Source organism: Myxocyprinus asiaticus, chromosome 25, assembly GCF_019703515.2.
Source record: "Myxocyprinus asiaticus isolate MX2 ecotype Aquarium Trade chromosome 25, UBuf_Myxa_2, whole genome shotgun sequence".
NCBI classification, from domain to species: Eukaryota; Metazoa; Chordata; class Actinopteri; order Cypriniformes; family Catostomidae; genus Myxocyprinus; species Myxocyprinus asiaticus.
This window is the reverse complement of record NC_059368.1, coordinates 17,882-34,726: the sequence shown is the minus strand read 5'-3', so window position 1 is coordinate 34,726 and position 16,845 is coordinate 17,882. Positions and strand designations below refer to the sequence as shown.

The following is a 16,845-nucleotide window of genomic DNA, read 5'->3' as shown; positions in this document are numbered from 1 at the left end:
AGATGAAATGAGGGATTTGGACATAAATAAATAAATAAATAATCTATTCTAGATTAAATCTTATGTACTGATGAAAAAAATGTATAGTCCCTACCAGATGGGTTCAAAATTCTCCAAATATCTGCAAGACCAAGATTTTTACACATCCTGTGAAGCATCAGTGTTGCACTAGGGGGTTTACACAATTTTGCTTCACAGTGATCAAGGACTGGGCCCATCAAAAGATTAAAGAATTCTCCCAATATTATATCATGAGTGGTGCCAGCAATTTGCAGCATCCCTTCAAGATCTATAAAAAAGCCCTGGTCATCAGTGTTAGGTGTGTAAATATTAACCAAAATCAACCTTTGCCCTTGAAAACAATAATGACTCTCCCTAATTTATCTTTAGTCTGTTTGAGAAATTTGAATTGTAAATGTTTATTTACCAATATGATTTCTTTTTCTCTGTATATGGCAACACCACTAAACTCACTAGGGCATGATCTGAGACAAAGATATTTTCAATTGAGCAAATCAACAACAGATGAAATGAGGGATTTGGACATAAATAAATAAATAAATAATCTATTCTAGATTAAATCTTATGTACTGATGAAAAAAATGTATAGTCCCTACCAGATGGGTTCAAAATTCTCCAAATATCTGCAAGACCAAGATTTTTACACATCCTGTGAAGCATCAGTGTTGCACTAGGGGGTTTACACAATTTTGCTTCACAGTGATCAAGGACTGGGCCCATCAAAAGATTAAAGAATTCTCCCAATATTATATCATGAGTGGTGCCAGCAATTTGCAGCATCCCTTCAAGATCTATAAAAAAGCCCTGGTCATCAGTGTTAGGTGTGTAAATATTAACCAAAATCAACCTTTGCCCTTGAAAACAATAATGACTCTCCCTAATTTATCTTTAGTCTGTTTGAGAAATTTGAATTGTAAATGTTTATTTACCAATATAATGACTCCCTTGCTCTTACTTGAGCCAGCACTAAAAAAAAAAAAAACATGTCCACCCCATATCTTCTCAAATTTGTCAGCTTCCTGTGGGGAGAGATGTGTTTCTTGAAGAAACACTATATCATATTTCTTACGTTTAAGAAAAGAAATTACTTTTCTTCTTTTTATGGGGTGCCCCAACCCATTCACATTCCATGTGGAGAGAGATAGTACACTCATATTAACATTTGACATTTTGATAAAATAGAAAAAAGTAATTTTGAGTCAAAAACAAAAGTATACAGACCACATTCCCCATTAGTGAAACAAACCCCGAACATCCCCCCGAACAAAACAAACAGAAAAAACGTGCTCATTAACCCCGCGCACGACAGCACCAACCGGCGACAAACCCTCTAAACTCAAAAGGTCCATGTACACCTACAAGAGTCCCTGTGACAAATTTGCCATCAGATTGCTCAATTTTACCTCACAAATTTGTGAGGCAAAATTACATAACAGAAAATACTTTGTAAATTAAACCCCAGCCAATAGGAAGAATGAACACAAAGAACGTGTAGATTCAAAGAACCGTCTCAAAAGGTGTGATCTTCCACAAAACAAATTCCAGCTGATATAAAACCATTCAGATTCCTCAGACAGACAAACGAATGTTCAGTGAGCCAGCTGTTATGAACTCAGCGGCTGACGTAATCATTCCAATGTCCCATAAAAATACTCAACAAAACAAACTCCAGTCAGCAGGAGTTAGGGTTAGATTAGCCTAACCTTAACCCTAACCCTAACCCACGAAGAACGAACAGATTAATCCACAGCTGTTCCAAAAAAGTGTTATTCAATAGAAAAAGCTCCAGCCACTATGCGGAACCAATACAAAATGAAACAAAACTGGCATCCCGGTTCCCCGGATGGGTGAGTCAATTCACTCAGAGACCGCTTAAAAATATATACCATGACTTACACAATCTGTCAACTATAGAAAAGACATCCTTTGTGTGAGCATGTAAATATTTTGCGGTCATCCATAGTGTCCATTCTCAAACTGGCCAGGAACTTCAATGCAAAAGTAATCTTTCGTTAATTTAAAAGTTTCTTTAAGGAAAAGCAAAACAAACTCCAGGCGCTCAGCAGAGCCAACGCAAAAAGAAAAAAAGAAACCAAAATGATGCCCAGCTTCCTCAAAAGCCAGAGTAAGTACAGCAAGTCGATCCACTCACATGAGAAATACCCAATGATTTACTCACCCATTGATTCAATAAAAGACATTGGCTGATTGGGACATGTAAATACTTTGTGACTGTCCTTTGTTTCTTTTCTCAGTTTGGCCAGAAACATCAGAGCAAAAGTGATCTTTCACTGATGTAAGAGTTTCTTACATTCCTTGAACTGATCGCGTTTCTCTCTTGTTGAACTTGCAAAGTCCGGGAACAAGAAAATATTATGGTTCTTCCAAGAAAGCTTCCCTTTGCTTCTCACCTGGTGCAACACAAGATCTTTATCGGATGATCTCAGAAATCTGGCCAGAATCGATTAAGGCCTGTCTCTCTCAGCAAATCTGTGAGCTGGGACTCTGTGAGCTCGCTTGATTTCCAGCTTGTGGCCTGTTATGTCTCGGGAAAAGCTTGTCTAGGAATTTCACTATATCTCTGCCCTCCTCATGCTCAGGAATTCCAACAATTCAAATGTTATTCCTGCGGCTTCTATTCTCAAGATCTTCAAGCTTTTCAAGGAGATGTTCCAAATCAACTTTGATCGCGGGCAGATTAGCCTCTCCGAAGATTCCAGACAATCGATTCATCTCTCAACATCAGTCACTCTTGTAACTAAATCAGAGAATTTTATTTCCATCGCCGTAATCGTTCAACGTATTTCAGCGAGATCCTCCAAGTCAGCAAGAACCTTCATCAACATCACCAACATGTTGGACAACTGACGCTGGATCACCTCTCCCATCCAAATCCAGTCCCTGGTCTGTAGGCCTGTCGGGGCTTTCATCCTGAACACGTAAGTGTCTTTTAATGTCTCCAGAGCCCGAGGATTTTGACTTCTTTGCCATGTTTTGCCTCAAAGAGCAAATGTGTAACTGGGTGTATCAAATTTCACCAGATTATAACATGAAAATAATAAAAAATTTAGCAAAGTGCGCAGAGCTCGTCGCTCACATTATTGCATGGCGTCACATGACCTCCACCAAGAATATTGCATGATTAATTAAAAGACTACATGAAAGCAAAGGAATACTTATTACTGGGTAGCACTTATGATAACTAATAAAAGCTTGTCTGTTTAACAACGTGAACTACTTGATATTTCAAATAGAAAAGAGTCATCATGGATGATGGTGAAATGGAGTGTTTTGGCCCGGCAGCAGTTTTCTTCCGGAAGCCAGAAAGAGAGAGGATTGAGGCTCAGAACACCCCATTTGATGCCAAAACAGCTTTCTTTGTGGTAGATGCTGATGAGATATACCTGAAAGGTACTCTTGTTAGAAGAGAAGGTGGCAAAGCCACTGTCAAAACTCTAGTTGGTGGGAAAGTAAGTAAACAATAAATGATTAATGAGTAATCACTTCAGATATTGTTGTGATCGAGTGGTTCAAGCTCAAATTTGTTGAGACGCGAGTACAAAAAGGTCTAATTAACCTTGATAACAGATTTTCAGACTGTCATGGCAAAAGAAGATGAAATATTCCCCATGAATCCTCCAAAGTTTGAAAAACTTTTAGACTCAGTGAGCCTCCTGTGATGTATAACCTCAAAGAGCATTACACAGCATGGATGATCTATGTAAGTCTATATGAATAACTTTTTATTCCTAAGAAAAGGGGGATGCTGAAGTGTGAAAATAGACAATTTATTTCTGTTTCAGACATACTCTGGTTTGTTCTGCGTCACTGTCAATCCCTACAAGTGGCTTCCAGTATACGATTCAGTTGTTGTGGTTGGATACAGAGAATAAAAGAGGTTTGAAGCCCCACCTCACATCTTCTCCATCTCTGACAATCAATTCATGCTCACTGGTAAGTGGATTGTATAAGTGTGCTAACAAATGAGGATTTGTTGTACAAATGACTCATGATGAATAAAAGAAAACTTTCATATATATGTTGGAAATCTGAATGCCTTTGCCACTCTACTCACTTTATTTCAGATTATGATATTCTTCTTTTGAAAGTAAGAGTGAGCCTTTCAATTAAAAATCCATGGAGGTTTATGTGACTAATGAAGATCTTGTGTGAACCTCCAGTGGATAATCTGGTGCTTGAAAGACTGTGAACACAAAACGTGTCATTCAATATTTTGCAACTGTTGGTGCAATGTCTGGAGGCAAAATGGCAGAAACTGTCCCTGGAAAAATGCAGGTTTGTGAACACCTCTTCCAAACAAATATATTGATTATAGAATGTTATTGTGCTTTATCTAAACATAATTCTGCAATTATATCTAGGGATCACTGGAGGACCAAATTGTTGCAGCCAACCCCCTGCTGGAGGCTTATGGTAATGCTAAGACTGTGAGGAATGACAACTCCTCCCGTTTTGTGAGTTTCTCCACTTAGATGAAACATTATAAAGTTTCAGTTAACTTTTCAAAGGTGGTTGTTCAATACTGTGGTTAATTTTTTCTCAATTTTTTTGAGGCAAATTTATCAGGATTCACTTTGGCTCCACTGGAAAATTGGCTTCAGCTGATATGGAAACTTGTGAGTTGTGTTGTTTCAAGACAGACATGTGCTTTTATTTTTGTGCCAACATGTGGATGAGTCAATTAAAGTCAACGTTCTGTTGTCAATGATCTGCTGGAAAAGTCAAGAGTTACATTCCAGGGGGCCTGGGTAGCTCAGTAGTAAAAGACGCTGGCTACCATACCTGGAGTTCGCTAGTTCGAATCCTAGGGCATGCTGAGTGACTCCAGCTAGGTCTCCTAAGCAACCAAATTGGCCCAGTTGCTAGGGAGGGTAGAGCACATGGGGTAACCTCCTCATCACATGGGGTAACCTCCTTGTGGTCTCTATAATGTGGTTCATTCTCAGTGGGGCACGTGGTGAGTTGAGCGTGGTTGCCGCGGTGGATGGCGTGAAACCTAAAGCCATCAACAAGCCACGTAATAAGATGCATGGTTAATGGTCTCAGACATGGAGGCAACTGGGATTTGTCCTCTGCCACCCTGACCGAGGTGAATCACTATACATCCACGAGGACTTAGAGCACATTGGGAATTGGGCATTCCAAATTGGGGAAAAAAAAAAGTTACATTCCAGCTGTCAGCTGAGAGGATCTACCACATCTTCTACTAGCTCAGAACTTTGTGGTATGAGAATTGTATTCCATTTCAGTGTTGATATGGTGTTCAGTGTAACATTTTATTAATTAAATTTTATATTGCTTAATAAAACAAGGTCATATGAACAATCATGTCTTACAGAGGCCCTGCTCATCACCACCAATCTATATGATTTAACAATGATCAGCCAGGGTGAAATCACTGTCAGCTGTATCATTGATGATGAGGAGTTCATTGCTACAGATGTAAGTGGTCAATGACATTATTATTCTTATCAGAATATATTCAATGTATATGTGTAAAAGAAAAGAGAGAAAGCACATTATATTACAAGAAATTAGACACTTCTCAATTCTCTGTAATTTGTTCTATATAAATAGACTGCTGTTGACATTCTGGGCTTCAGTGCTGATGAGAATATTAGCATCTGCAAGCTTACAGGTGCTATGATGCATCATGGCAACATGAAGTTCAACAGAAGCAGAGAGAGGAGCAAGCTGAACTTGATGGCACTGAGGGTAAGATGTAGTATGTAGTGGGTGTGAGAGTCATGCATAGAGGTGAACTCGCCTATTTTTGAAAATCAGGCATCTGTTCAAATGTTACACTCAGTTTCATAGGGTTAGGGTAAGCAAACATTCTTTAAAACACAGACAATTGACTGGAAAACTTTTGTTCCTCAGTGGCTGATAAAATCGCTTACCTCATGGTCCTGAACTCTGCTGACATGCTGAAAGCTTTGTGCTTCCCAAGAGTGAAGGTCGGAAATGAGTTTGTGACCAAAAGCCAGACAGCCGCACAGATGAAGATTTACCACCTTAAAAGCAATTAAGAGGTGAAAAAGATAAAGATTGCTCTGAGATATTCTTCTGGAGAACACAAATAACAATTTTAACATTTGAATTTCTCAGGTAAACAATGCTGTCTCAGCTCTCTGCAAGTGTGTCTATGAGAAAATGTTCTTGTGGATGGTTGTCCGTATCAATGAGATGTTGAAAACTGCAACAGTTTTTCAACCACCACATGTTTGTGCTGGAGCAAGAGGAGTACAAAAAAAGAAGGTACTGAGTGGGAGTTCATTGACTTTGGTATGGACTTGGCTGCCTGCATTGAGCTTATTGAGAAGGTAAGATAATGGGCTTTCAGAAACAACTTTTCGGAGTTTTCACAAAATGAAATGTACAGGTTGTACTTGTGTCAATGTCCCTTATACAGCCAATGGGCATCTTCTCCATCCTTGAAGAGGAGTGCATGTTCCCCAAGGCCACAGACACAAGCTTCAAAAATAAGCTACATGATCAGCATCTCGGCAAAACTGCAGCCTTCCAAAAGCCAAAGCCTGCCAAAGGTAAGGCAGAGGCCCACTTCTCTCTGGTGCACTATGCCGGCACTGTAGACTACAACATTTCGGGCTGGTTGGACAAGAACAAGGACCCACTGAATGATTCAGTTGTGCAACTCTACCAGAAGTCATCACTCAAAGTGCTGGCCTTCCTGTATGCTGCTCATGCATCTGCTGAATGTAAGACCATTGGAAATTCTTGAGTTTGTTCTAAACTCAAGTCAAAGACATACCTGATATTCAGCAAATTTCAGAATCTGCTGAAAATTACAGAGCTACCCAATACAAACAATGACTGAAGAGTTTATATTTTGTCTTATAATTTTTAAATAGATTAATGCACATTAGAAAAATAACAACAACTTTTCTCTTTGGCATTAAACAGAGGCAGGAGGTGGAAAGAAGGGAGGCAAGAAGGGTGGTTCCTTCCAGACTGTGTCTGCACTGTTTAGGGTATATAGATTCTGTATCCTGTCAGTTTCATTATATTTAAATACAACTATGAATAATTTTTTTTTAAACATTTCCACAGGAGAACTTGGGCAAGCTGATGACTAAACTGAGGAGCACTCACCCTCACTTTGTGCACTGTTTGATCCCTAACAAGTCCAAGACTCCAGGTAAATTTGATACCTGAAGTGTTCAAGGCCCCAAAGATTTTTTTATTTATTTTAAAAAGTTTTTAAATCCTTAAAAACAACTCAATTTCAAGTCTGATGGAGAACTACCTGGTCATCCACCAGCTCAGGTGTAATGGTGTGCTAGAGGGTATCAGAATTTGCAGAAAGGGTTTCCCCAGCAGAGTCCTCTATGGTGACTTCAAGCAGAGGTAAACATCATTGCATATAGTACTTACACTTCATCTCAAGAGGAAAAAACCCTAGGTTGTTTTTAACATTTCAAAACAAAACAATCCTCCTAAATATCTTCTAGATACAAAGTACTAAATGCTTGTGTCATCCCTGAGGGACAGTTTATTGACAACAAAAAGGCTTCAGAGAAACTGTTGGGCTCAATTGATGTTGACCACACCCAGTACAAGTTTGGGCACACTAAGGTGAGCTACACATAAAAAACTAAGGTCAAATCTTCATAAAGGACAGTTTCTTCATTATTATACTCCTGTTGTCATTCAGTTATTCTTGTAGGTGTTTTTCAAAGCTGGTCTGCTGGGTACCCTTGAGGAGATGAGAGACTGGCATCGCTGGTTACCATGACTCAGGCTTTGTGCCATGGATACCTCATGGAGGAGAGAGTTTGTCAAAATGATGGAGAGAAGGTATAATTATAAAATTATTTTTTAAAATATTACTGATTAGAACAGAGGAGTAATGACTGTTTGTTAATTATATTTTATGCAGAGAATCAATTTATAGCATTCAATACAACATTCGCTCATTTATGAATGTGAAACACTGGCCATGGATGAAGCTGTATTTCAAGATCAAGCCTCTTTTGAAGAGTGCAAAGACTAAGAAATGGCAGCCATGAAGGAGAATTATGAGAAAATGAAAGAAGATTTAGCAAAGGCACTGGCCAAGAAGAAGGAGCTTGAGGAGAAAATGGTGTCACTCCTACAGGAGAAAAATGACCTTCAGCTGCAAGTAGCAGCTGTAGGTATTTCAGTTCTTATTTGTAGAGTACATATGGACCTCACAGGCATATAACTAAATGTGCCTGCATAATGCATAGTATCAGCTAGATCAATAACAAGTTTAATGTCTTGATTTATCTCAATAAACAGGAATCTGAAAATCTCTCTGATGCTGAGGAGAGATGTGAAGGTCTCATTAAAAGCAAGCTCCAGCTCAAGGCCAAACTCAAAGAGACAACTGAGAGACTGGAGGATGAAGAGGAAATCAATGCTGAACTGACTGCAAAGAAGAGGAAACTGGAAGATGAATGCTCTGAGCTGAAGAAAGATATTGATGACTTGGAGCTCACCTTGACAAAAGTGGAGAAGGAGAAACATACAACTGAAAATAAGGTTCACACATATTCTACACTCTGCTTATTGGTCAGGCTCTTGTGAATGAAAGCACTGAACAACATTTTCATTTAGGTGAAAAACCTGACTGAGGAGATGGCGTCTCAGGATGAGAGCATTGCCAAGCTGACCAAAGAGAAGAAAGCCCTCCAAGAGTCACACCAGCAGACTCTTGATGACCTTCAGGCAGAGGAAGACAAAGTCAACACTCTAAGGTTAAGACAAAGCTTGAGCAGCAAGTGGATGATGCAAGATGCTTGGCATGAGAATAAGGCCATAAACCAATGAGAAGGTGAATATTACATTGTTTTGTTGTTGTATACCACATTTTAATGCACTGGTTTCTATGACAATAGCTTGAGGGCTCACTGGAGCAAGAGAAGAAGCTCTATATGGACCTTGAGAGAGCAAAGAAGAAACTTGAGGGTGATCTGAAACTGGCACAGGAGTCCATAATGGACCTGGAGAATGACAAACAGCAAACAGAGGAAAAGATCAAAAAGTGAATGGAAGTTAGATGTTTGCAAGAATCATTGTGCCAGAACACCTGTGCCAGGTATTTAAATAGCAGATTTTATGAAACACTCATTTTTCAAAACAGGAAGGACTTTGAGATAAGTCAGCTTCTAAGCAAGATTGAAGATGAACAGTCTTTGGGAGCACAGCTTCAGAAGAGGATCAAAGAACTTCAGGTAATTTAGATTTTATGTTAAACTGTGAAGTAGGTATACTGCTAGTTAAAGCCATGTTACCAGTTTACCAAGGTAATTCGATTTTTTTTCTGTAATAAGGCCCGCATTGAGGAGCTGGAAGAAGAAATTGAGGCTGAGCGAGCTGCTCGTGCTAAAGTGGAGAAGCAGAGAGCTGATCTCTCCAGGGAACTTGAAGAGATCAGTGAGAGGCTTGAGGAAGCTGGTGGAGCAACCGCTGCCCAGATTGAAACGAATAAGAAACGTGAAGCTGAATTCCAGAAGTTGCATCGTGATCTTGAAGAGTCCAACTTGCAGCATGAAGCTACAGCAGCAGCTCTCCGGAAGCAGCAGGCAGACAGTGTGGCTGAGCTGGGAGAACAGATCGACAACCTCCAGCGTGTCAAGCAGAAGCTGGAGAAAGAGAAGAGTGAATACAAGATGGAGATTGATGACTTATCAAGCAACATGGAGGCTGTGGCTAAATCAAAGGTAACCACATCAGTGTCACTAGAGGGTCATTAAACAATAATGCACCTTTAAAAGACACATGTATTTAATGTTTGTATTTTATTAGACTAATTTAGAGAAGATGTGTCCAACCCTTGAAGATCAACTGAGTGAAATCAAGGCCAAGAGTGATGAAAATATTCGCCAACTAAATGACATCAATGCACAACAAGCAAGACTACAGACTGAGAATGGTATAACACAGGACAATTAGCTAAAGACTTTAAAAAAATCAAATATAATGTTTGAATAAAACATTTGCTTTTCATGAGTTCATGCTTACATAGATATTCTTAACCTGTTTCTAAGGTGAATTTAGCCGCCAGCTGGAAGAGATGGAAGCACTTGTTTCACAATTAACTAGAGGAAAACAGGCCTATACACAGCAAATTGAGGAGCTTAAGAGGCATATTGAGGAAGTCAAAGGTATTTTTACACAAAATTCATTTAGATTTTTTTTGCCATGTAAACCACCGCAAAAAATTTCAAACTGTTCTAAAATTTCTAAATATGTATCCTTGCAGTCCAAGAACGCCCTGGCCCATGCGGCCAGTCTGCCCACCATGGCTGTGATTTGCTCAGAGAGCAGTTTGAGGAGGAACAGGAGGCCAAAGCTGAACTGCAGCGTGGAATGTCAGTGGAGAACCAAATATGAGACTGATGCTATCCAAAGTACTGAAGAGCTTGAGGAAGCCAAGTAAGTAAATCAAAATAGTGTTGAGCAACCCATATTTAAAGACTAAGATATCATTTTGTACATATTTCCTCAGGAAAAAGTTGGCCCAACGTCTTCAGGAAGCTGATGAATCCATTGAGGCTGTGAACTCCAAGTGTGCCTCTCTGGAAAAGACCAAACAAAGACTGCAGGGTGAAGTAGAGGACCTCATGATTGATGTGGAGAGGGCAAATGCATTGCAGCCAACCTTGACAAAAAGCAGAGAAACTTTGATAAGGCAAGGAAGATGTGGAATCATCTACAAATCTAAACTTGGGTTCATGGACAAATGGTCCATTTCATGATGACTACATTTCTTTCATTCACAGGTCCTGGCAGAGTGGAAACAGAAGTATGAAGAAAGCCAGGCTGAACTGGAAGGTGCTCAGAAAGAAGCTTGTTCCCTTAGCACTGACCTTTTCAAGATGAAGAACTCCTATGAGGAAGCTCTTGACCAGTTGGAGACCCTGAAGAGGGAGAACAAGAATTTGCAACGTAAATGCCACATGTACAGTATTTGTGTATCAAGGATTTGAAGAAGATATATAAAACAGCTCATTTTAACATTCTGTTCTTTAAATCCTCCAGAGGAGATTTCTGACCAATGGAGCAGCTTGGAGAGACTGGAAAGAGCATTCATGAGTTAGAGAAATCCAAAAAGACATTGGAGTCAGAGAAAGCTGAGATCCAGACTGCACATGAAGAAGCTGAGGTGCTATTCTTTAACAATACTAATACGATGATATTATTGTTTTCAGTAATATGTTTGAATTGTTGCATGAAGAGTCTAAGATTCTTCGTGTCCAGCTGGAACTGAACCAGGTCAAGCGTGAGATTGACAGGAAGCTGGCTGAGAAGGATGAGGAGATGGAACAGATAAAGAGAAACAGCCAAAGAGTGATTGATTCAATGCAGAGCACCATGGACTCTGAGGTCAGCAGCAGAAATGATGCCCTTAGAGTCAAGAAGAAGATGGAGGGAGATCTTAATGAGATGGAGATTCAGCTGAGTCATGCCAACCGCCAGGCTGCTGAGGCCCAGAAGCAGCTCAGGAACATCCAAGGCCAGCTCAAGGTATTATTCTTTTTGCTAAATGTCATTATGAATTATTTTATGTCTGAAATCCTAACCCTAACCCTAATTTGAACTAACCAAAGCCTTATTAAAAAATATGATTGACTTCCTAAACTTGTCACAGGATGCCCAACTGCACCTTGATGACGCTGTCAGAGGACAGGAGGACATGAAGGAGCAGGTTGCCATGGTGGAGCGCAGAAATAATCTGATGCAAGCAGAGATTGAGGAGCTGAGAGCTGCACTGGAGCAAACAGAGAGAGGCCGCAAAGTGGCAGAGCAGGAGCTGGTTGATGCCAGTGAGCGTGTCAGACTGCTACACTCTCAAGTATGAAAAATGATTACAATACCAACCTGGAAAAGTGCACTTACAAGACAGATAAAAGCATCACTGGATGAAATCTGCTTCTGTTCCACAGAATACGAGTCTCATTAACACCAAGAATAAGCTTGAGGCTGATCTGGTTCAGGTTCAAGGTGAGGTAGATGATGCAGAGGAGAAGGCCAAGAAAGCCATAACTGATGTGAGTCTTTAATCTTTAGTCTCTTATATTTTCTTATTTTATTTTTTTGTTTACAGTTCTTTGACTTGTGTTTAGCTGCATGTGCTACCATATGGAGCCTTCAGAAAAGTTGTAAATAAAGCCTATTTAAGTTTGTTTTTTATTTCAGGCTGCCATGATGGCTGAGGAGCTGAAGAAGGAGCAGGACACCAGTGCTCACCTGGAAAGGATGAAGAAGAACCTGGAGGTAACTGTCAAAGATCTGCAGCACCGTCTGGATGAGGCTGAGAGTCTGGCCATGAAAGGTGGCAAGAAACAGCTCCAGAAACTGGAGTCCAGGGTAGGTTTGAGTACTCAAGAGCTTAGCACAATTGATCCTTGGTTGTCCTGAACATGGTAGAGATTCCTTGTATTACAACAAACACTTTACTGAAGGTGCGCGAGTTGGAGTCTGAAGTTGAAGCTGAACAGAGACGTGGTGCTGATGCTGTAAAAGGAGTGCGCAAATATGAGAGGAGAGTGAAGGAGCTCACCTACCAGGTAAAACTCACAGGAATTTGAAATATATAAACCACCTTATATAATAACAAACAGAGTTTAACAAAGACAATTCCTATTATTGACACTCAAAGACTGAAGACAAGAAGAATGTGACTAGACTGCAGGATCTGGTAGACAAGCTGCAGCTGAAAGTGAAGGCCTATAAGCGCCAGGCTGAGGAAGCTGTGAGTCTATTATTAAGTGTCTTAAGCTTGACATGCATCGTGTCCCAAACTATCCAATGTAATGAGCTGGATATCTTGTGTAACCATCACAGGAGGAACAGGCCAACACTCACCTGTCCAGGTACAGGAAGGTGCAGCATGAGATGGAGGAGGCTCAGGAGCGTGCTGACATCGCTGAGTCCCAGGTCAACAAGTGGAGAGCCAAGAGTCGTGATGCCGGAAAGGTATCAAACCATGGTTGTTAATGTAGATTTATATAAAAAAATGAAAATTCAGCAAGCTGCAATCTGAAAAGCTCTAGTTTATATATGAAATTCTGAATAATTTTTATACCAAACCTAATTAGTTTTTCTAATCCATTTTTAAGAGTAAAGACGAAGAATAAAGATGACACCACACCTGCAAGCAAGCATATAATATGACTTACTTGTACTGAATCTGCCTATATGTATCTAATAAAAAATGCCATTTTTATCATGTCCTCCATTCCTTTTGTTCACCATATATAACTCCTTTAAATAGATATAACTATGTCTCCAGAATGACATAAATTCTGTGGAATAGATTCAGTAGGGTCCATATTGACACAATCAAAAGCCTCACAGTTTCTTCAGATTAATAAACTGTAAATTCATGCAGTGAAAATGCTGTTCCACCTATATATTATTCTAGTCCCTATTTTGGAGTGATTAGGCTGCAGTGAGCATGTTTAGGATATTCCACTGAATACATTTGGCAGACAGTTTTATCCAAAGTGATTTACAGTGCCCTTATCACAGGGACAATCCCCCTGGAGCAACCTGGAGTTAAGTGCCTTGCTCAAGGACACTATGGTGGTGGCTGTGGGGATTGAACCAACAACCTTTTGCTTACCAGTTCAGTGCTTTAGTCCACTATGCCACCACCACTCCATACTTCTCATACCAGTAAATAATAAACTTAACATTCACTAAATGAAGCATTATTCTTCCCTATTTTAATGGCAGACCCTGGCATACATGTCATATTTACCTCAAGTGGAACTGTATATTTTTTGGGCAGCATTAGCCATTGCCTTAGTACAAAGTGTTCAGACTTGCATTCCAATTCCCTATTGCTCATCCTCAGTCAGTTATCCAGTATACTGATACCCATCTACTGACAATAAGTTGCTAGTTGAATAAATTTGCATGAGTTTAGAACCCTAAATTCTCACACTTGTAACAAAAAAAACATACCTCTGGACAAAAGCTTCTTTTAGTCTGATAAGGTCCTGAGCCCCTAAGACTGAGTCCAAGTCAACACTAATCTGTTTTTGTTTGGAAAATAATGACATTTGAAAATTAATTTTTCAAAGTATGTGGTTATGGAGAACATTTTCAATAATGTTTGCTTTGGGTGGAGGAGAGCCCCATTCCAGTATGGATGAAAGGTGTAAATGTAGCAAAATCAGTTTGTGTGGGCAAGGCCAGAAATCTTTGAATTGCCCCTGTATCCAAGAAATGATCTATTAGATTGAGATCTGGTGACTGAGGAGGCTACTGGAGTTTACAGACCACACTGTCAGGTTTGTGGAAGCAGCTAGAGATGATCTGTGCTTTGTAACATGGCATGTTACCCTGTTGGAAGTGACCATAACAAAATTAATATAGAAGTTATCAAGTCATTCTGTCTGAAGAGACAGAACCAACTTACCGACAGCCATGGAACACAATTATTACAATAATCAAACAATACCAATAACCAAACACAAATCCTGGCAAAGAAAATACAGACAAAGCCCAAACTACAACCAACAGGGTTGGACACAAAACTTTCCATGGGTGGGCAAAACAAACAAACAAACAGAAAAACCAAACACATAGACAACAATGGACAGAACTTTCACAAACAAATCTGACAGGGGATATGAGGGGCAGAGAAACAGACCAACAGAACACAAGAAACAAGAAAATAAATTAATCAGTACAGAAAAAAAGCAGACAGATGAAATAAAAGTGGGAAGAAATCAGGAAAGCAAACAAGTAGGGCAGGTGGGCTAAATTAACAAATAATCAGGGAAAGGAGGGATGGGACAAAAGGGAGAGACATGAGTACTGAGACTGCGTTCCACTTCACTTTAAACAACCAATCGCTAACTCCCCCTAAGCACTTCCCTATGGGGGAATCCACGGCGCCATTCTGGAAGTCCGTTCCACTTCGTTAAGTGAGTGAGGGAAGTTTCTGTTGATAGACCCTCAGACCCTCAATTTAGAGCGAGGGAGTGAGCCTACTCAGATGTACACTTCAGGCAGCTCCATATCCCACAATGCAACTCGACTGTGACATGACAGCAGATCATGCTTCATCAACCCACCATCACACAACTCTAATGTATGATGAAAGTGAAGTTAGTTAAATTAAATAGTTTAGAAAAGTTATATTGAGATTTAACAGCATAAGACTTGTAGCTTAAACTACCTGTTTGTCACACAGTTATAGCCTGTGTGTTCATTATGTTATCATTTTCATTTTTGTAAGTCTTGATTAATCCTTTCTAATAATTAATTCTAATACAATTTTTTTTTGAACATATAAGATTTATACATAAGCCTCTGAGATTACAATTAAACTTTACCTGAATTTGTGGTTGCATCGATCTCTGAAAACATTGTTTTCTCAGGTGCAAAAATCACTAAATAATTCCACAAATTGACATGCAGCCCTCAATGTGCTTCAAGTGATCAAGGGTTTAGGGTGTTCCAGTTAAACTTATTGCACTGGTTCCACCACTAGCAGGCACTTAAAACACCCAGTGAGTGGCAGTTCTTCAGGTGGAAATGCCTTGTTGATTAGATTGAAAAAATGATCAATCAATCATACCCCTCACCTGCACATCATTCCTTAATGGATTTTTCCACCATTGGAACAATTCAAGCTTGAAGTACCACCTTGAGTCAGCACAGCATCAGCTGCTACAACAGGCAACGTGCCCTAAACCTTGACACAACCTTTACTGAAAGCAGGAGCTTTTCACACAGAACAAATTATTGCATTCAAAAACAGTGAAACAGAATGCAAGGGTCTCAACATGTGATGTGATTTATAAAAGCTGAACTGTTTCTAACTTGATATGTCTTAAAAAGACAGAGCTCATGGTGTGAAAAAACAATGATACATAGTGCAACAGTCAGTCTCTTGTCTAATGCATGTGTACATACTACAGTCAATTGACCTAATAAATACACAATGGGATTTCATAACTTTAATATCTGAAAATATTTTTCTACATTCTAGAGCAGTGCACTGAAATGATAGCACAATTAAGACATGGTACCTCACTTTCAACAGTTTTAGATAAGTTTAGGAATAGTTTATGTTCAATATTTGGGTCCATATACTTGGTCCATATGTTTCATACAAGTCATCAATTATATTTTTTGGGGTTCTCTGTCACCTTTTAAGAATTCAGTCACATGATCATTAAATATACATTGTGAGATTCAGTAAAAGCCATATAAGCTCAAATTATAAACTTGTATGAATTTTCATTCCTTGGTCTATTACCATTAGATGGAAATAATAATAGATCTTTTATCTAAAGGAATGCCTAAACATGTTGTAATTTACCCACAGTTTACCTGATAGAAATCAACAAAAAGCAGAACTTTAAAAGTATGACAGAAAACACCAAAAACAACTGATTGTTTTTATTTTATTGAGGACAAAGTATGTCATTTTTTATTTAATTGCAGACACTTTTATGCAGGTTAAGCAAAATCATTACTATTTAACATTTTCTTTAAAAGATGATAAAAGAACTTCACTTTCTGTATACCACAGAACATCTAGTGTTATTTAAATGTGTTAGTGCAAATTTACCAAAGCACCTTTTCTGATTATAAGGTTTTTTATATGTAAAAGGTAAATTCAAAATGAAGCTGAAAACTTAGTCAGATCTTGTTGGCATCAGATAAAGCACTTCACTGTTGCCTGGATAAGTGACCTAAACCTTATAACAGCAGCCCTTGATGTGCTATATTTATTAATATATTTTTCCATATATGAACATGCTGTTTATAACTTTGAGAGTCATAATATCA

General features: G+C 39.1%; 1 pseudogene; it reads left to right on the top strand.

The window, feature by feature from the left end:
* Window positions 1-3,287: 3,287 nt before the first annotated feature.
* On the top strand, window positions 3,288-13,204 carry LOC127415928 (myosin heavy chain, fast skeletal muscle-like; annotated as a pseudogene).
* The last annotated feature ends 3,641 nt before the right edge of the window (window positions 13,205-16,845 follow it).